This window comes from Gobio gobio (assembly GCF_949357685.1).
Source record: "Gobio gobio genome assembly, chromosome: 8".
NCBI lineage: Eukaryota > Metazoa > Chordata > Actinopteri > Cypriniformes > Gobionidae > Gobio > Gobio gobio.
Window position 1 is genome coordinate 42,565,633 of NC_137114.1, and position 23,128 is coordinate 42,588,760.

At 37.2% G+C, this 23,128-nt stretch overlaps 1 protein-coding gene across 1 annotated transcript in view; it reads left to right on the plus strand.

Moving 5' to 3' along the window:
• The first annotated feature begins 2,747 nt into the window (after nt 1-2,747).
• dyrk1ab (dual-specificity tyrosine-(Y)-phosphorylation regulated kinase 1A, b) overlaps nt 2,748-23,128 on the plus strand; it is a 28,700-nt gene continuing 8,319 nt past the window's right edge. The window contains exon 1 of the mRNA XM_079822632.1: nt 2,748-3,473. The gene's annotated coding sequence lies outside the window, so the exon portion shown is untranslated. The remainder of the gene's footprint in view (nt 3,474-23,128) is intronic.

Below are 23,128 nucleotides of genomic sequence, written 5' to 3' on the forward strand. Positions count from 1 at the left end.
TATTGGCCATATGCAATTGTAGTCAGAATTATTGGCACCCTTGGTAAATCTGATCAAAGATGGCTGTAAAAATAAATCTGCATTGTTTATGCTTTTGATCTTTCATTATTTTTTTATTTTTTTCAAAAATCTAACCTTTCATTGAAGTAAAATAATTGAAAGTGGGGGATAAATCATATTATGAAATAAATGTTTTTCTTCAAAACACATTGGCCACAATTATTGGCACCTTTTTATTAAATACTTCTTGCAACCTTTTCTTCATAGTCTTCTATGATGTCTGATGAGTTTAGAGACAATAGATCAGAGACCATTCCTCCATACAGAATCTCTCCAGATCCGTCAGATTCACAGCTCTTCTCTTCAGTTCACCGACTCATTTTTACAGGGTTCAGGTCAGGGGACTGGCAGAAGCTTCATTTTGTGCTCAGTAACATATTTTTGTGTTGATTTTGATGTTTGTTTTGGATCATTGTCCTGATGCAAGATCCAACCACGGCCCATTATAAGATTTCTAGCAGAAGCCGTCAGGTTTTGATTTTTGATCTGCTTGTATTTGCTAGAATCCATAATGCCATGTATCTGAACAAGATGTCCAGGACCTCCAGCAAAAAAATAGCCCCACAATATCCAGCCATATTTAACCGTGGGTGTGGGGTACTTTATATCCCTGTTTGCACCAAACTCATCTGGTGTGTTTTCTGCCAAAAAGCTCTTCTTTTTTTTTGTTTCATCTGACCACAGAACCAGCTCCCGTTTGAAGTCCCAGTCGTGTCTGACAACTGAATATACTGGAGTTTGTTTTTGGATGAGAGGGGAGGATTTTTCTTGAATCCCTCCCAAACAACATGTGGTGATGTTGGTGCTGTTTGATAATGTTTAGGCTTTCTGACCCCAAGACTCAACTAATCTCTGCAGTTCTCCATCTGTGATCCTTGAAGAGTCTTTGTCCACTCAAACTCTCGCCGTGCATTAGGACGATATTGACACACGTCCTCTTCCAGGCAGATTCATAACATCTTCAGTTGATTGGAACTTCTTAATCATTGCCCTGATGGTGGAAATGGGGATTTTCAATGCTTTAGCTGTTTTCTTACAGCCACTTTCTATTTTGTGAAGCTCAACAATCTTTTTCTGCACATCAGAACTATATTCATTGTGATGAATGATTAAGGGAATCTGGACTTTGCGTTTCCTCATATTTATACTGTGTCATGGATGGACAGTGTCATGCTCCTAATTGTGATAAAACCCTACCCTGGTGTGATAAAAAAAAAAAAAAAAAGTGTTTTGGAGAAAACATTTGTTTCATAATGTGATTTACCCCCCACTTTCAATTCTTTTACTTCAACGAAAGGTTATATTTTTGCAAATTTTTTGAATGAAAGATCAAAATGATAAACAATGCAGATTTATTTGTACAGCCATCTTTGATCATATTTACCAGGGGTACCAATAATTCTGACCATAACTGTAGCTAAAAGGAAACTAACAGCCGAAATCATTAATTTTACTAATGTTTGACCAGTAATTTCACAATCACAATATTATAGGTGATGACTGCTCAGTTGTAGCACTTTACAACAACATTCCCGCGTTGACTAACTGGGTCATTATGTGGATGTTGCATAAACCATGTCCAAAAAATACCATATTTCTTTAGTAAAATGCAAAATTATCCTTGATGAGATGTATTTAATTAGCCAAGTGGGCAACAGAAAATAAAACAATAAAATACATTAAAAAAAGAAAGAGCAGTTTGTCTATTTTGTGGTTGAAGAGGTAATAGACTAGTAATAGAGGTAATAGAGGGAACAGACATGGATGATCACAGAAAGCAGGTAATTCAAATCTAAAGTTATCTGAAACATTAAAGCACTTTGACATTGTCATAAACATGATTTGATAAACAAAGTTAACATGTTAGACGCCATGTCAGTTGGACGCAAAAGGTTTGTCAACTTTGTAGTTTTCTGTTAATATTGTTTCATTGTCTCATAAGAGAATGGTAGCAATGTATTTAATTGGTTACCACCTGTAAAGTCTCCCCCAACAGTTTTTATTTCTCAGTGCAGCTGTTGCTGTCCATGGTGCTGTAATAGGCAAATTATACATATATTGCAACTGAACTGTGATGTGCAGGTTTGATAAGAACAAAATCACCATTTACATTACATCAATCCATGCATAATTGTTTTTTTGTTTTGTTTTTCAGGACAATCAAATGGGTGTAAAAAAATATAAGTCAAGTGATAAGCACAACACTAATCACACAGACCCAAGAGACACTGCGAAGTAAGACTGTGCATAAAGTTTTAATAAACTTTCAACATCATAGGCCTACAGCCAGACAAGATTGACAAAACACAACGAGAATCAGGATAAACTTGCAATGTCCTTTAGTGTTTTAGAAAGTTACTAATCCTAAACTTTGTATCAACTGTTATATTTTTTATACCTATTACATACAGTATATTTACCTAAAAAAAGGTGTTTGTACATCATTATAGTTTAAACATAACATTTTTATTAGCCTATGTAGTTGATTCTGAACGAAACTCTGTCTAAGCTGTAAATAAAGCGCAAAATAAAAAGCAGCCTGCTTAAATTTCTCTGCGTTTTGGCAAAATTAAATGATTTTCTGTGTAAAGTTTTTGTGACAGTCTTGACTGACACATTGCGTGCAACAACCTTTACTGCTTCCCCCCTACGAATCGTCATTTGAACATCCGGGTACTCGGCTGCTTGATTGACAGTTGCCATAGCAACAGCCCAGGCTGTCGCCATTTTGTCAGTTGCTTTTTTAATCTTTCAAATGTTTTCGCTTCCCGCCGGAATAATGCAGTCACGCGCTCGTAACAGTGTCAATTTTGGAGAGGCTTCGCCACCCGCGTCGGACTGAAAACGACACCTGGACAAAGAATCGGAATGTCAGGAATATATTTAGTGGGCTAGTCGTCCGTGTCTCGGGTCCACCGGGCCGGTCCGCTGCGCAGGTTTGGAACGCGCGCCATTTTGTGAAAACTGACAGAAAAGCTTAACGTTTTTTTTGTTCACATTTTTATGCGGCTGTTTCTATAATGTCAGCACGTCGTTGGTTTTAGTGACTAATTTTGCTTTTGAAATCAATTAATTTGCATCTCCTCCTCTCCTGAAGCGAAGAATCTTGAATGTGCGTTTCCGACGCTAGCTGGTTAGCTGCGTTCGTTAAAGTCACTGAGAAAGAGCGCTAACTAGCCGCTAGCCTTCACTCCACCACCTATAAACCATGCTCAATACACAAATGAAGACTGACACAGGCAAAACCGAACTGGAAAGACGCTGCTTCATCTGCCAGTTAAAATAAAAAAAGCATTTAGCCCCGTCTGGCTCCGTACATTAGGGGTGTCTCATTGGAAGCAGCGCAGAGAAACTGGATCAGTCGCGTCACCTTACTGGATCTGGGACTTTAAATGAAGATCACACCATCAAAGGTGAGTCTTTGACATTTGTAGAGGTCTGAATGCAACCTATGGGGTTTGTGGGGTTGTTTACATGCCGCTTGTTTGGTAGAAGCTACAGGCTAGTTTGATTTGGCCTAGATGGCTAGCCGATTAATAACTTCCCTTAGGCGACTTAGCGATCTTTATTGATGCACCAAATAGTTTATCCGGTCATCTCTGCCAGATTTTACACTCCCAAGCCTCATTCCCGAGCGTTTGTACTGATTTTAGCACAGTATGTTAGTCGTTTAACAGGTAACCCCGTGTAGCTCCGCTAGGTCAGACCGCTGGAGCAAATGTGATTTGCTCAGCCTAACGATTTTTGTATACCAACAGAAAGTCGGCCAGCTGGTGATTACAGGAGTGTATCATCACATCAGTCTGATGGGAGTGTTTGGCTGGTGGTAGTGGTGAGGATGATGATGATGAAGCCCCATGACTAGCGTGTTGTCAGTTAGCCATCAGGCTGGTTTCCTGTCGGGGGAGGGGGGCTGACATTAGCCAGCGATGTGATGCCTAACCATAGTTATCCTGCAAACATTGCTCAGTCATGTAGTACGGGTTTAGACTTTTGCGTGACGATGGAGGCGTTAAACGAGTCCGATCGACCCCGATGAATGGCTAAGCCATTTAGACAGGTAAGGTCCGCTTTAGCTGTCACTATCAATCAGTTTAACCCTGGTTAGTTTGCTCGGCGAGCTCAGTATTTAGGGGTTTATATCAAGTTATGTATGGTTAATGTGGAGGAATTGATGGCACGCTACTCGGATTTGCATTTGTTAATCTGGGTAAAGCTTTCAGAAGGATGCTTTCACCTTTGCCAGATGAATAATGATCTCTGACCAGGTAAATACAGGGCAGGATGTTAGATTTCCCCTCACTGTCATCTGAAGGTTCAGGTTTGGTGCTGTTATACTTGTGGCCTTAGTAAAAGTACAGTTGGTTCAGATATGCATGCAATACACACACACACACACACACACACACACACACACACACACACACACACACACACACACACACACACAGAGATGTCTCTTAAATAAGGTCATGGTTTGTTGCTGTTTCCCTGAGGTAAACTTTATTCTGAAAGTTCATAGGTAGATCTATGTCAGATGACATCTTTTTTGTCCATCACTTCCTCCCACAAATGTGATTGACATTGGTCTTATTTAACAGAGGCTTTTTGTGCTTTCCTCTTTTGCATACATCTTATTTCTATGGATGTTTGGAATTTTTTTTTTTTAGCCGATACTGATTTTAACAAACTATTGTCCAATTATATTGTCAAATATTTGTTACTTGCTCTCTTATCTGAACTTTTTTCATTTAAGCAGACCAGTGTTTTCATTATGTTTTAAATGAGAAAAGTTAAAAAAAACCTGCATGCATTAAGGTACACTAGATTAGTTTTATTGCTGCATCATCAAATAATTTCTATTGAATATGGATTGGATTCATTTAATATCCAACAGGCCGCATAAATGCATAAATTCAACAGAACAAAGAGACACATAAGATAAACAGTGCTTTTCATGTAGGTAGTTTTCAGGTATACAGAAATAAAGTAATCAAAACACTGCATATATTTCACTTTATGAATGCAAAATATATCAGTTATTTCGTGGGGTGGAAATCTTTTGGTGCCTCACGATTCGAAGCAAATTAATTCTAGTAATAATTTTAATTCTGAAAATAATTGATTCCCGGTTTTTTAAGTAAATTTCGATTCGATATTGCATTGATTTGTTTCTAGTTTGTGTCACTTTCCCTCTTTGACTGTGGTATACAGTTTTAATAGGTCTTCTTAAATGTGAATGTGTGTAATATAATGTGTCTTTCTTTTTTTTTTATTCAACCCAATATTATTATTAATATGACTGCAATCTTTACACACATGACTGGCAGTCTTATGTAATAAAGCAAGGCGATTTTATTTTACTTGTATTATTAAAAATAGGAACATAGAAGCAAATTACAAACAATAGGACGAATACAATAGAAAAATATAAATTAAATCAGTTTTTGAGGTACAGTAGACTAGATTTATTTAACGTAGTAAGAAATACTACAGAAATTGAATAAACAAATGTAAAAAGTAAAACACTGTATTCATTTAAATATAAATATATTAAACATGTGATTCAGTCATTAGCAGAGTGATTTTTTAATTATTTTTTTTAAATTATTAACATCAATAAAACAGACAACAACAGTTTATGAGGCTGCTGTCACTTTAAGAATGAATGCACGGATCTAATGCAGGTTATACATTTGATTTTATGTTTACGTTTGCGTATGACATAACCGACTGTGTTTACATGCATACTCCACACAATGTGCATTTTGACATAATTGTGTTTGTGTATTTGACCATTCAAGCTCACAGACTTTAGACTTTTAGTCGGATTTAAAAGCTGTTTTTCAAAAAATGTCCGCACATGGATTTCGGATATTGCCATCTTTGTAGGGACATTTTGTCCTCATAACTTGGGGTTTACCTGGACCACACACACGCAAGCACCCTTCTTCAAGCCTTTTCCATTACGTTCTGTGTAAAACCAATTCTAAGTAATTTTTCATTGCAAAGGCTTAAATAAGCTCTGAAAGAAATAAGCTCTAGCATTTCAGCTGTGTGTCCGAAATCTGTGTGTCAGCACGAGCACCGCATCAACTCCTTTTTCGTAGCTTATTGTGATTAATAACACTCTAATGTGTCAGTAACTTAAATAGACCTGTCGCGATTGGTCGATACAAATATAAAATATTTTAGCCGATTGGGTAAGTTGGGTACGATATGCAATTGTATACCTGTACTTTAAAAATGACAGCACTCTAATAAGAGCAGTATTTCTTAATTTGTGTCGATGTGTGACAGCAGGAGTGAGGACGTGTGTGTGACCGTTCACTAAACAATGGAAGCAGAACAGTCAAATATATACGCGCAGCTCAGGAAAAAGAAAGCAACAGAAAAGTGCGACGCGGCCACACGCCTTTCACTCAGACAGATCACGACGCCAGTTTCGCGGATTATTGGGTTTGAATGATAAAAAATATGTACAAATACACGTCCTGGCGAGTATTCGGGTAAACGCAGTCTGATATGTCTTTAGTGAACGTATACAGAGTTGAATGAGAAATCGGGTGTTAAAATGAATTCGGTCCGTGCAGCTCTTAAAGGGCCGGACCTCATATTCTGTGTGAAGTAGGGCAGGGCAGGAACATGCCGGCCAAGTGAGTTTTTAGAGTTTTTTAACCATAAAACAATGAATAGTAAGTTCTGTCATATTATTCATATTACTTTTACAGTTTTTTGGCATGGTATTGATTCAGTATCGGTATTGAGGTATGTTAGTCTGGTATCGTATCGAATTCATAATTTGGGTATCGTGACAACACTAAATAAAAAGTATTTGCTGATATTCTCTTTTTTTGTTATGTTGGTTTACACATTTGTACCTTTTTTACATTTTTACTCTTTTAGTTTTACATTTTGTCAAGGGCTTGTTTACATTTATACTTTTTTTTATAGTACACTACTGAAGGCCAACAGTGCAAGTTAAATTAAATGTTTTTAAGTAAAATTGTTGGAAATGATTGTGATAAATTAGTCGATAGATTAATCAATATAGAAATAGTCGTTAGTGGCAGCCCTAAACTTAAAGTGGTACTGTGACCTCACAGAATCTTCTGTTGTTTGATTAACAGTAAAACGCAGACAGCAGCGCATCAGGAATATTAGGCTCCTGTCACTTTAAGAGCAGCATGGATCCAATATACTGGTACAAAAGCATTTTAAACTGTTTACATAACTGTCTATGTTTAGGATAATGGCCAAGACAGGCATTTTGACAATTTTGTGCGAGTTAGAAAAAGTGAACTTAATAGTAGACCTCTAGAATACAGAGAACTCAATTCCGTGTTTGCATGCTGTCTGAGATGTGGCTTTTGAGTTCTCTTTTGCGTCTTCTTGCGCTTGAATATTTAAAACTTAAAACATGCAAAGGATAAACTTTCATGAAGATGCAGCACTGGACTGATCGGGACTGTGACCGTTCCGTCAACTGTCCTGAGCGTCGTTCATTCTGGCACCGGTCAGTCCTTATTGACAGATTTCATTTTGTTTTGACAAGTATTTAATTATTCTACCCAGACGAAAACATTGGATTATTATATAACAAACCATCAGCCTTTTTTATGCTATAGTCGATATGCTAGTGGTTTTAAATTGATCAAATTGGCTAATAAATATCAGCAGCCAATACATCAGTGCATCTCTACTTCAATCACACTTGAGATTAAGTTGAAGTATGCAGAAATAGGCCTACATGCACAGGAGGACCAGGATCCATACTGTCACTCATTTGTTTTCTTTTTACACTCCATGGGCATTCCCATACCCCTTTTCCACATTTTATTTGAACTGTTTTTGAGTTGTATTGGTGCTGAGTGTCATTTGAGAGCTTCTGTTTGATTAGATGTTTAGACATTTAGGCCCTGTCCACATGAACACAGGTATTTTCAAAACAGCATCTTCTTCTATGTGGTTTCTATGTCGTTCATCCACACGTAAACGCAGTATCCGGACACTGAAACCAAACCTTTTTGAAAACTCCTGCCAGGGTGAGCATTTTTAGAAACTCCGGATGTAGTGGTGTCGTGTGGACGGTGAAACCATAGACAGTAAAAGAAATTGACACAGCGACCCCATAGGCTTCGACGGGGAAAAGTTAAGTCAAGTAGAAGCACTCACTTCCTGATGGCTGATGTACTGCGCAGCCTCAGACTGAGCTTGATGACGTAGATGTGACTTGAGCAACCAGTCTGACAGTGGCAAGTCTTCTAGTAGTTGTGCAAAGTGAAATCTGAATCACGTTGTTGAAATATTTTGTCCCGTTGCTTTTGGCTCTCTATGGGCTTCTCCACATGCTTCTCCCTTGACTTTTTCGGACTTCATGCCTCCACGTCCCCCCGATTGCCTCATAGACAGTAAAAGATTGCCTGCAAGCTTCTCCTCCTGTCTATACGGTAATTTCTCTACTGTGCGCCGGGAGTCACGTGGTTATGACGCAATCATTAGCCTATTTTTACAAAAACGGCTTCTACGGGGCGATAGTGTAAGATACAAGGTAATGTAGCCTTTAATACATTGTCGAGTTTCTTTAGAAAAAAACAATGGTCAAATGGAGTAGAGCTGCAACTAACGATTATTTTTTCTGTCGACTAATCTAACGATTATTTTTTCGATTAGTCGACTAATCTAACGATTATTTTTCCGGATTAATCTTATGATTCTTTTTTACTGATTATTGTATTTCAAAGAGGGTAGTGAATTTGTATATTATTTTAACATGAAATCAATGAATGATGACAATATTAATTGTATTTCAGGAAGGGTAGTGTACGTAGTATGCCATTTTATAATGAAATATATGAACACAAGAAGCTTTTTAAACATAATAATGATACTATTCATCATAAAATGTATACAGAGTAGGCCTAATTAGGAAAAGTTGTTTACTATAGTAGTTGAGTATGATTTACTTATTGATTTGTGTCAATAGTAAACGAAAATGCACTTGTATTTATCTGCAAAAGGTTCACATACAGGAGCTTTCAGCATAGTTTTAATATAGTATAACTAGTCGTCTATTTTGAAGATACATGTGCATAAACAACGACTAAAGCTGCCAGAAGTTTTAGCCCAAACTTCAAAGACACATTTAAATGATTAAAGCTAGAGGCATATCTTAACTTTAATGTTACTTTAATCATGCAAACTACCTATATACAGCATGTTAATATGCATATGTGTTTGGGACAGAGGGGAACCAGGTCGCATTAACAGGAGATATATGTAGCATGAGACGTACAGGGGTCGGAGAAGAACCCCGGAAAATGTGACCGTCTGTTGCAATACACGCGCCACGGTTCAGCTGCGCGAGAGAACACTGGCAGCAGGGTTGCCAGGTTTTCACAACAAAACCCACCCATTCGTTACTCAAAACTAGCCCAAAACAAGCCCAATCGCGTTTCGGGGAGGTTCTCTGGTAAACATCGCGTTCGGGGGGTTAAATATGTGTGTTTTTTTTTGCAGGGATGCCGGCTAAAATTCTCATTCCCGGGGCTAAATATCACATAGTTGGGATCGCTTCAACCCGCGGACATGAGACACAGCCCGCGGCAACAGCAGAAGTAGCCCAATTCCGCGGAAAAAAACGGGACTTGGCAACATTGATTGGCAGTGTGAAAGCTCCCGCTCTCCACGCGCACAGCACCTGCTCTGCCACCGCGCGCAGTGTGAAACCGACATTACAGAGCGAACAAAGCACAGTTTTATTCGGCTTCTGTTTAAAGTACTCCCACACTTTTGAATGTCGCGGTCTGGCTTTATATGATAAATGATCATTTTCACTATGCCCGGGAGCAGAAGCTGCCATTATTCTAGATCTTCTGTTCCATTCTAGAACGTAAATAATGTGCCGTCGACGCATTTCACGCACGTCGACGTATTTTCGTAGTCGACGTCATCGACGACGTCGACGCGTCGTTGCAGCCCTAAAATGGAGTCTTTAAACGCCTCAGATGTAAAGTTATTCGCTGTCAGAGTGACGCCAAAATGAATGGGAGTCAATGGGATGCTAACAGCAGGTGATGGCTTGGTTAGCAATGGCCGCCCTATGGAAGGTACGCTTTCCGGGTGTAGGATTACCCCCTTGGGTGAAACCAGAGATTTTGGCTTGTTGTGTCTGAACCGGAACCGACAATAACCTTTTTACCAGGCTTCTGATTGGCCAACATGGCTTTACGGTTCGGGTTATATTGCCACCTGTTGGTTTGGCATGCTCTTGACAGCGCTTTATAGCGTGTTTTGCGTTTTCATGTGGACGAGATTTTTATTTTTTATTTTACGGTGGAGGGAAAAACTCAATTTATAAAAATACCTGTGTATGTGTACACTAGGAGTTCGTTAGAGCATTTAGATGAATTATATCTTTAACTTTTAATGGGGGAATTGGAAGAAAGTTTTTACTTTTAGAACCCCTTCAAGTATGTTTGGTTAAATTAGACAAAGTTTAGTAGAAGTTTTGAAAACTTAGGCTTACTGGTAGAAGTCGGAGCTTAATGTTGCCCGTTTAAAAAAAACAAAGTTCACATATGCATTACATGCCCAGTATTGATTTGAGTTGTAATAATTTCTTTAAATTGTTGTTTGTTTTGTATTCAAGTTTATTTGCAGCTCTTTATATCCATGCAGTACTCTAAGGAAAATATTAAATGTGTTGGATAAGTTAATAATTATTGCTAGTGAACACAACTTTTTACAACTATTAAAGATTAAATTAAATAATACTTTAAATAATGCATCCATTACGTAGAGAAACCGTTAGCCTACTGATCAAGCAGGCAATGAAAACATTGCGGCAGCACGTGCGGATTTCATAAGCATGGAAATATATTTATTATTGTGGCAGTGTAACTTATGACTAGGGTTGGGTACCGTTCACATTTTAACCGGTATCGGTACTGGTATCCAACGGTACCTTTTGTCGGTACTTTTGGGATGTTTACATAAATAACTGTAAAGAACCTGTAAGTAATTTATAAAAGTGTTATTGACAGTATGCCAGAGTTGCCCTGGTTGCTGTCTGCCATTGTCTGTGATGTTTGATTACTGTAATATTTACTAGTAAATAGTAGGCTTCTTGGTACTTCATTTAATTCGTAAAAACAACCATATTATTATTTTTTCTTTTTAATTTCATTTCTATGAAAAGATTTCCCACAAATTGTATGTATTTTCTGGTAATCAAATGAAGACATAAAACATTAATTGAATTTATTTTAATTTAATTAAACTTTTTTGTCAAACAAAGATCATAAACACACAGAAATTTTCACGGCAACCCGTCAAAATAAAAGTTCGCCTAACTTGACAAATAAATTACTGTTGTACAGTAGAATTTAGATACGCCTCAATGTAATAATAATATTAACACTAATGTAATAATAATAAATTATCAAAACTTAATTTTTTCAAGTTTTTTTTAAATAAATAAAAAATGTTCTTCATGTTTCAATTTTAATCATATAAAGCTCAGTCGTGCAGACTATTATTATTACATTGAGGCGTATCTAAATTCTACTGTACAACAGTAATTTATTTGTCAAGTTAGCTGAACTTTTATTTTGACGGGTTGCCGTGATTCTGAGTGAGAGTGTGTGTGAGGTAAACCCATAGACCGTAAACCGCGCGTCTACGCATTCATTCGCACACAGACACGCATGCTTCGTATTTAAATGGTCTTTTTGCGCTTTAATATTCACAGACACTCGTCTATATCACCAGATGCGTTCTCAGGTACCGAAATTTGGTATCGATTGATTTAATATGAATCGGTACTCTGTAGTACCGACGTAATCCGGTCGGTGCCCTTAAAAGTACAGAGTTCGGTACCCAACCCTACTTATGACAAACAACTGTCACGACCGCCTTGTCTGTTGGATTGCCGCCCATATTCCGTTTGATCGAGTGGAGCGGGCATGAGAAACGCGAGGCACTCACCTCATCATCCACGCTGCCATTAGATGCTAAATCTACTCCTTTCTTCTTTTCTTTTTCCGACACCGAGGTGCACTGAAAAGAGTGCCGGATCTGCATCTCGGACTCGATAGCAGGTGTAAACTCACGGGCCGCCACGACCCTCACACTCTGCCGGCTCAATTCGCATTATTTTTCTTTTTTAATAAAGAAATTATCAGTATTAAACTCCCGTATTCTGCTTGCTTCCATTTCCTCACACACGCACACACCACTCGAACCTTCCTTAAAATAATGTTTCATAAAGTTTGGAAAGGTTGAAGTGAATCACAATGACATTCACAGGATTCATGTGCACACTTTGCTAGATGTTACACTTGCTCTCGCTCGCCGGTATTTTCTTTACAAATGCTCTACGAAGTAGAGATGTTCCGATACCGATTCCAATACCTGGGCTCAGGGCAGGGCTCCAGACTAACTTTTTGCCTTGGTTGCACTGGTGCGCCTAACTTTTTTATTTAGGTGCACCAGCACAAAATTTAGGTGCACCCAAAAATTTCCCCCGGCTCGCGTCGCCTTGAACGCCACAATTTCAAGGTCACCTTTTTAATCACACTCCATATACATTCATATACATTATTTAAATGACATGTATTAACTTAACATAATATATGCAGTTACACAGGAATTAAAATCAAGGGAAACAATGCTTTGAACATTTTACTATTTTAAAAGTTTAGACAAAGTGTTATAACTTAATTTAAAAGATAATGAAATGATAAACAATGAAATACAAATAATAAATAAAAATACAGACTTTTTAATTTCCTCTGCCTGCTATATATATATATATATATCTCACGCTTTGATGATTGTCATAATTATGTGGTAACTTTACTGATAGGCTATTGTAGGCTACGGTAGCCTATATTTGTTTATATTTCTAAATTGTCCCAGCTGGAACAAATGCTATAATGAAATTATGAATTATCACTGGTAGATCACCGCTGGATTAATCGTGGTCGAATGTTTTTTTCAAAGAGCCAGAAAGTAACTTTGCAGCAGGCACAGCAAATTAACAATGAATAACGTTAGCATTTCAGGTAGGACAGTAGATATATCAGCAAATATCGTTCTCAAAGAGATTATTTTTGGAATATAATATAACAATGCACAATCACAGTATTGACGCCGACTGGGTTAAGCAGTTACAGGACTTATTTCATTTCACTTAATGTAACGTTAGACTTTTTTGAATATGCCTAAAACATACGGAGCTATTCCTAGATGTTTTGATTCTCGCGACACCTTAGCTAACACTGACAGACGGTTGTCATGACAATGAAGTAGTTTAGGGTGGCACAAGTTCACGTTCATTCTCTCTCTCACACACACACACATGCGCTCACACACACACCTTCACTGAAATGGACTCACAAACCGTTTCAGCGTCGCGTTTAGTTTGCTGATGCTAATTGCTGTAACTGATTCTCTGGTGCTGCTCAGGTCGCAATTTCAATCACACAAACAGCACGGAGCAGGAATATCTGGACCACAGCCAATCAGAGGCAAAGACCTGCCCCATCTCTGTCTCTGATTGGTTTAGACCACGACATGATCCAACCATGTGTGAGTTCAGTCAAAGGAGAACAAACGCTTCGTTCGTGGAGAGGCAGCTGAGCGCATGCAATGACGTTAGGTGCACCGGTGCGACCTAGGAAAAATTTGGTTGCACTCTAGAGCCCTGGCTCAGGGTATTGGCCGATACAGAGTACTGATCCGATACCTGGGTGTGTATCTGTATATACAGCTAGGCAAGGCAAGTTTATTTGTATAGCACATTTCATACACAGTGGCAATTCAAAGTGCTTTACACAGAAATGAAATTATTCGTAGGTGAGAAAAAAAAAAAAAAAGAAAAAAAAAAAAAAAAAAAAATATATATATATATATATATATAAATATATAACCCGTATCTGGAGTGGAAGAAAATGGAGAGTCAGGTTTACGTTAAAAATATTTGTCAGGTAACTGTGCGTTTAAACATTACTCTTACAGACAAATCTTCCTGGACTGAACCACCAGGGCTATCTCAGATCTATCCGTCAGAGCAGATCTAAACGGATCGTCCTCGCGCTGGAGGGATTTCGATTTATCGCGCTCCCGTCTCTCAACCTCGTCCACCCTGACAGCCTTAACAAAATAATAATAAAAATAAAAAGATAAATTAAAACAGTTATAATAGGAATTAAAATAAATAAAAATAAAAATGAAATCCCCTATCTGGAGTGGAAGAAAATGGAGAGTCAGGTTTACAGCTGTATATACTACTAGCCCTGTATGAATTGCTAGAATTATTTTATGGTGTGCTTCAGACTTATCCCTTAATAAAACATGAACAAATACATGGTGAACTACTGTATTTATTACAGCATTTTTATTATCTGACATGCATTTGACAGTAATATTATCTATTTTTCTTAAAGGGATAGTTCACCCAAAAACGAAAATGTTATGTTTTTCTGCTTACCCCTAAGGCATCCAAGATGTAGGTGTCTTCGTTTCTTCAGTAGAACACAAATTAAGATTTTTAACTCCAACCGTTGCTGTGTGTCACTCATATAATGCTTGTCAATGGAGTCTAATTCTATTAGAGTAAAAAAAACATGTGACGACACATTGATGTCTTAAGACATGAAACGATCGGTTTCTGAGAGAAATCTAGCAGTATATATGCAAATATATCACCTCATATCAGACGAATGCTTCAGCTCTGCAGACTGCCATCACTTCCCGTAGGTGAGGTCAAAATAGCGGGCGGGTCATAGATATGTATGCGTAGATTCCTCATTCGAGCGATCCACGCCATGATCCACGCAGGCACTAATGAGGTATCTATGTATATATCTATGACCCAGCCGCTATTTTGACCTCACCTACGGGAAGTGTTGGCAGTCTGGAGATCTAAAGCGTTTTGTCCAAAAACAATTGTCCATGTTTTTTTTTTTACTCTAATAGAATTAGACTCCATCGACAAGCATTATATGAGTGACACACAGCAGAGTTAAAAATCTTTTCATTTGTGTTCTACTGAAGAAACGAAGACACCTACATCTTGGATGCCTTAGGGGTAAGCAGAAAAACATAATTTTTGTTTTTGGGGGAACTATCCCTGTAAGCGAAAAATAACTTCAAATGCAGCCACAAATCTAACTAAACTAACTAAAACTAAGAAAGATATTTTAGTTTTACAATATAACTGTATAAAAAACTGTGCAACAAATAAGTCTAGGAATATTAAAAAAATTATATATTAAATCAGAAAATAATCTCTTTACAGCAAAACAAGTAAAAAATAAGCAACCGTCTAGGCATAATTATTATTATTAATAGAGATGTATTATTATTACAAAGAGACGTAAATAAATCTACTGTAGGCTACAACTGTAGCTTAACATAGTGTCAATTTCTTCACATTAAACCAAACTTTTATTTTGACGGGTTGCCGTGAAGATCTTTGAGTGTCTGTGTTCATTATATGACAGTTTTCTCAAATGAAACTGTAAATTCTCATGAAGTGACGGTTTATGCGTTTGTGTCCTCATATAGTGACACACGGCAGAGACTACAAAGACAGCGAGCAAGTGTCGTGCGTGTGTGCGCGCGCCCGTGCATCTGCGCCCGTCATCCACAGAGACGCAGAACATGCAGGAGTAATATTTAAATACTATTTTGCAGTTTAATATTCACAAACACATTTTCTAGTGACCGATCACATCTAAATTTTTTTGTTGGCTAAATTGAATTAAATTGCATCAATTCACAGAAAATCAATTTGGCCAACTGAAAAATTTAGATGTGATCGGTCACTAGAAAATGTTCAATTGGAGACCTGAATTTGTTTTACAGTGTAGTATATATTCGGCTACAGTCTGGAGCCCTGTGCTTAGATTATAGCATACTCGGGAGCACGGTTACAATCGTTAACGAAAACAAACGAAAACTAGGTGGGAAAAAACATTGTTGTTAACTGAAATAAAAATAAAAACGAGGCATTACAAAAAAAAACGATAACTAACCAAAACTGTAATGTGTGTTTGGCAAAACTAACTAAAATAAAATAAAATTATAGATTAAATGTCCTTAGTTTTGTCTTTCGTAGAGCAAATAACGTTCAGCTGCATTTCCTTTCCCAGCGTAAAAAAATATTTTTAATTCTGAATAGGGGTGTAACGGTACACAAAACTGACGGTTCTGTTTGTACCTCGGTTTTGAAGTCACGGTTCGGTACAGCAGTTTTACATAATTGATTTTTATTTTTTACTAAACAGTGGTTTACAGAAAAAAAATCTGTCCTTAAATGAATTAAATTATAACTAAAAGTTTATTGAAGATATTGCTGTAAACTATATAAGGAGCCCTTACTTGCACATTAATATTAATGGTTAAAAACAGAGCCCAAACTATTAGCCTAAATTCAGTTGCTATTTATTTTTAGGTATAATAATCAACACTCAAATATGTAAACTTCACATTAGGCAGTTTTTGCAATAGCTTCTAAATCTAATTATAAAATATTTTTTTCCCCAATTCGTTGTTGAAATATAATCATTTATGCACAGATTTATTTAAACATACATGAAATAATGAAGACATCCCTAATAGGTTAAGTAGAATATAATTAATATATAGACTAATATAGTGCATATATTTAATGAGAGTTTTTAGTAATTTCTCTTGTGAATACAATTCTGTGGACACTGATTGAATGCCTGAGGTAAATGTGATGCTACATGACATTGTTTAATTTACAAGCAGTTAGGGCTGCACGATTAATCGAAAAAAAATCACGATCTCGATTCAAACATAAATGTGATCTCATTCACTTATTGACTCGATTATTTTTTTCAGGTTGGGATGTCTGTAACACTGTCTTAGTACATTAAGCCACGTTAAGCGTTTTCTTATAAAAAAAAAATTAAAAATATTTTATTTATAGTTTTCATTTTTTACAAAAACGCAAAAACAAAATGAAACAACGAAATAAGACAACAAAAACCCTCTCTCCACAAGGCAAGATATTAAATAATCATAAAAATAGAAATAAACAGTAATAAGCATATATTTACATCTAGTCTGTCTACATTTGTTGTTTCTACATTTTAATTTAATTGTAACTAATTACTTTTATTTAAAATTGATAAATTTTTTTTAAAGTATAAGAAAAAATGAGAATCGTGTAAGAGAATCGTGATCTCAATTCCCATGGAGAAAAATCGTGATTCACATTTTAGCAAGAATCGTGCAGCCCTACAAGCAGTTATATTGACGTCTTTCCGCCGTTGAAACACTGAGCGATTACAGTGATCAGTGGCGCCACATTAAAGAGCGTCAAAACTGCATATCGTTTGAATTTCGTGATAAAACGGACTGAATACTTAATATGTTCGTGTGGGAACTCGGATTGAAGTGTTTTCCGCGCTTAAAACAAGCCTACTGTTAACTGCTAAAGATTGCATTCGGAAACCGTTCGGTGCACCGAACCGAAAGCCCTGTACCGAAACGGTTCGGTACGAATACGTGTACCGCTACACCCCTAATTCTGAATATAATTTTGTCAGTGTGCTAATGGCGACCCGAGAAGCGATTGCTACTTTAGGAAGTTAACTAGTCGCAAGTTTGAGGTAAAATGCACTTGGGTTGTCGATGTCAAAACATTATAAAATTTTTGAATCACAGCTTATATAGTGTTATGTCAGTTGTTTACTCTTACACTGAATGTTTGCTGCATCAGTCCAGATGAGTAGGCTATTATATAGGATAAATTTAGTATAGGGTGTGAAAATTGTACAGCTGTGGAATTTGTATAGGTTTAGCTCAATTTAGGTTTAGCTGTATATTTGTATTTTAGCTCAAAAATGGGTTGAATACATGCGGTTCATGTATGTCTTTTTTAGTCTGTTGGCTCTTTGGGTTTTTTACTGGCACACGTCACTTACACATTTTGCACTTACTACAGAGTGTTGAGACTGTTTACATATTTGTGCCCATGTGTATATTTTATGTACTGGTTTTATTTTTGAATGAATATTTTCTAAAATTTTATGTTTTTGTCGAGTTATTATTACACAATACTTTTTCTGACCTTTTTGAATCTAGCCCCTGTTAAAAAACCCATAAAAAGACTAAAACTAACACTAAAACCAATAAAAATACAACTAAGCATTTTCAAAAAATAAAAAATAAACTAGCAAACCCACTTTTAAAACGAATTAAAACTAAACTGATTTTGAAAACAAAAAGTCAAAACAAAATAATGAAAAATGTAAAACTATAATAACCTTGCTCGGGAGTCGGTAACTTACTACCGGTACTACAGAAATGCTGGTATAATCACTTTTTTTTTAAAATTTCAGCACTGACTTGGTACTGAAGTGCTCGTACTTGTGACATCCCTAGTCACCGTTTTACTGTCTGGTTGGTCCAATCTGAAATACTGCTAAACAGGGGACATACTGCTAACGCATTTTCATTTATTCTTCGCTGCTCTAAACAGGTGTTGCTTGTGGCAACACAGCACAGCTTCCTGTGTTTGCAATGCATTCTGAGCAGCGAAGTAGAACCACATAGTGGTTAGGCAAAGCTTGCGGTTATAACTAGGTCTTGTTAAAGAAAATGGTATCGGATCGGTACATGGGTTCAAGTACTCGCTGATATTTCCAATACTAGTATCGGAATTGGAACAACTCTACTACAAAGGCATAATTTATGTACTTTGAAATGAAGTGGGCTTGTATATAAAAATACGAAACTCACTGATTTCAAATGCTCACGCTTGAAAAAAGTAAAATAAACCTGGACATCATACCTGTCCAAATGACCCTTTTCCAAATGAAGAGTCAATTTCATAAGCCCTGTTTCCACAAATTACCTGGTACAATTTGTCCCAGGAACTTTTTTTTCCCCACATACCTGATGCTGTCTGCATTTCCATCGTGGTCTAAAGTACTGTGAAGATTATTCCGGTGACGTAGGAATGCGTGCAACTTTCCTGAGCCCACTGGATTTTGTCTTCCGCAAATACACTTAAGCCCCGTTTCCACCACAATTACCCGGAACAATTTGTACCAGGAACTTTTTTTACAGGAACCTTTTTTCCCCCCAGACCTGCTACTGTCTGCGTTTCCACTGCGGTCTAAAGTACCGTGAAGATTAGGCAAATTAGTCCAGAGACGTGGGACTGTGCGCGACTGCTCCTCCCAGTCACAGACGAACAGTTATCATTTTTGTGCAATACATGTCTGCAACAATAACAAGTGGTGGAGTTGCAAGCAGCGCTGGTTATGTGGTTTACTAATATGACATTAACAAAACGATGGAAAAGAGACGAGCACTGATACTAAAGCGCATTCTGAAAGCTCGTAAAGCTAGCAAACATTGACCGTGCGATTGCGGAGACCGCGCGCCATCGGACAGAAAGAGCAAGACTGATATTTACTGAACGCAGAACGAACCTCGCAAGACTTTTAAAAATGCCAGTTGAAATAAAATGCTGCGTGAGCTCAACCAATCAGCATGTTCAGCGCCCGAGTCCCACCTCCGAAAGTTTTACCACGAAATTCAAACGATAAATGCCGTTTTGACGCTCTTTAATGTGACGTGACTGATGCGTGTGAACGCGATCTTCTCTTCCTAAAGAATAAACATGAATTAATATCTTAAGGTATGTCGAGGATACATTACAGCTCACTGAAATTAATCATATCTTGTGTAATCGATCAATCAATGTTTCAACGGCGGAAAGACGTCAATATTAAACCAGCTTTACCTCAGAAGTCATTCAATGTCCACAGCTGTTAGTTCACTAGAGAAATCAGCTTTTACTAAATATATGCACTATATTAATTCTACTTAACCTGTTACTGATGTCTGGATTATTTAATGTTTTAAATCTGTCATGAAAATGACAGCCAGCCATTGTGTATAAATTATTATATTTCAACAACGAATTGGAGAAAAAACTATTTTATTATTTGGAAGTTAATGCAAAAACTGCCTTATGTGAAGTTAACATGTTTGCACATAATGTGTTATTTGAGTGTTGATTATTATTTCTAAAAATAAATAGCAATTGAATTTAGGCAAATAGTTTGGCCTCTGTTGTTAACCTTTTAATATTATAGTAAAGTATAAGTAAGGGCTCCCTATATAGTTTACAGCATTATCTTTAAGAAACTTTTAGTTATAATTGAATTCATTTAAGGACAGACACAATTTTTTTCAGTAAACCACTGTTTAATAAAAATAAATAAAAAGCAATTTTGTAAAACTGTTGTACCGAACCCGTACCGAACCGTGACTTCAAAACCGAGGTTGTCTTTGTTGATACAGAAGATAAAGAGCTTAAAATAATAATTGCAATATTGGTAGAAAAACAAACGCAATTAAATTATTTTCCAAAATCGTTCAACCCTAGTTTTTAAAGGGGAATATCTAGTAGTAATCAAAACCACTTGTTGGCTGCTCTTTCTCTTTGTGGCTTAGTCATAACTTGGGTGAAGTTATTCTTTGTTTGCTGTACTTTTTTGTTTATGTGCTCCATGCCAAATATTAAGAGGAATAATTTCTGGGACATGTAGCACATTTTAGGTTTGCAATTTGAGAAGGTGTCAGTGCAGTGGCTATCATGAAAGCCATTAAAGTCCCAGTGAACCGGAAGTTGCAACTGATTTTATTAGTGCTGTGACGTATTTCTGAGTGAAACGGAATATTGAATGGAGGGCGGGTTTTTTACTTCAGCGCTCCGCCGCTCCATCTCCCGCTCATAGCAGACTAACGGTTGGAGGGGAGTGGTTAGGATATTCAAACCCCTGCCGTCATCGGAAAGGGAACACCATTCCAGACCGGAAGTTATTTTTCAGATTTTGATTAAAGATTACCACGGCAAACAATTGTGTATTAACTTGCACGGATTAATTGCTCACCCTAAAGCCTTGTTTATACTCGCCGCGGCCGCAAGAGCGCGAGGGTGTGCGCGGCAAAAATGACGTCAACGCGGAGGGGGCGGTCTCGCGCGTTGGCTCCGCAAGACCCCATTTCGCCTGGCGGTGCGCAGCGCATTTTTTGTAACTCCGCGCGCACCTCCGCATCCGAAGATGTACGATTTTGAGGCGACTTTGTCCGAGCTGGTGCGTCAGTCCCGGCACATTTATGACCATTCCATGAGGGATCATCGCGACAGCCAGATGGCACAGAATTCATGGAAAGTTTGCATTGATGGCCATCCATCCGTCCAACCATCCATTCCTTTTGTGAATAGGACTTTAGAATACATTTGCATTAAGCACCCAGTTTGCACTTGTCTTAAGTAACTGCTTACATGAGCCTTCAAAATGAGCCTACACCAACTGAAATAGAACCTTTGATAAAATAAGGCATGTTTTATAAAAAGTAACTGTACAAAGAGGCTTCATTTAGTACATTAGTTTACAAGACACTTTCTGCAGCATTTATTGTGCTTGTTTAGTGTTAATTTCAGAATGTACAAACAAAATCAGAAATTAGTTGTCATCTTCAGTTAATGCACTGTGAACTAATATATATATATATATATATATTAGTATAAAAACCATCTGCAAAATTTGGGGGAATGTACTTGTACTACGATCAACGAAACTGTGGTCGAGCCCAACTTGTAACTGTAGGCAACACATTTTTGGTTACTGCCAGACGCAAGAACACGTAGTGTGACGGCCAGTCTCTCTTGTAAAGTTACGGGGCTCATGTGGGTTCGTTTATGTTCCACGAACGGCTTGCGGGACGCCATGTTCACCTGTTCCGGTAAACTACTTCTTCGCTCGTGCTTTCGACGGATTTAAGAACAATTACTCCAAGTCGCCCCCTGTCGTTTCACAGAATACTACAACGGCGCGTGCGTCGACTATAAACGCCTCGTCCGTTTGGGGGAGGAGCGCGCTCAGTTTGCGGAGCTCGTGCTGCGGAGCCAGGCGCGAGTATAAGAGGGCCTTAAGACCTGTAATGTGTGCTAACAAAGTAAATAAGATCGAATTTGATTTCATGAGGACTTTAAAGTACAGGGAGCTGGCTGCTATTACACTATAAGTAAGGTCCAGTTACGTTGTTACAGAGCTTTATTACAGATTGGAAAACGTTTGATGGAAAGCCATAACTGTTCTCGGCTCTTTTTGCATGTTCATTGAGAGAAGGTAATTTAATGATCACATTCCCCCACTGTACAATAGTCAAAGGAATTAGTTGTATATCAGATACATAACCACCAGGCATGTCATAGAATAAAATAACTTAAAAATTATGCATTTTGCATTAGATGTCAAAAGTTTCTGCGAATAATGTTATTTATTACAAAGCGTATCACTAGTTTTTGTAAGTTGTTAAAAAATAAATTACACTAAATTTGTCCTACTTTAATTTGTTTTTGTTTTTTTGATTCCATCCCTTAAAACAGGATAATCACAGACCAGTAAAAGGAAAACACTTGCATAATATATAATATTTCTTCTTTTTACAAGTTTAATCAGATTCAGAAATGGAAATGTCAATCTGAGTAGTTCACATGTCAAATTTGTGACATGCAGAGAATAGTGAAATGCACTGCTGAACACTTTGAACATTTATATATTTATGTTGCAACTTTACAATTTTAATACAGGCCTATATACAAAAATGGTTGCATTTATTCTATGAAAATAAATCTCACAGACACAGCACTAGATGTACATTTAAAGGGACTTCTATGGTGCAGAATGTAATGTTTTTTTCTCTTTGTGCAATTCAACAAGAGAAAACCGATGTATGTCATAATGCACAGTCCTTGATAACATGAATCATCAAGCCTTTATTGAGAAATGTGCCTTAGCATAACTGCTTAAAAAAAAAAAAGCATCTGCTTTATATTTTAACTGTTTGTTTTTTTTAAGCACAGCGTCAATTTTAAATATTTATATTGGCAAATGTAAAATGTGCTGTGAAATATGTATTATTATTTCATAGGCTTTTGGCTTGAAAACCTTTTGAAATGGTTGTTTGAGGCTGAAGAAGTGTTTCCATCCTCTGATATTTTGTG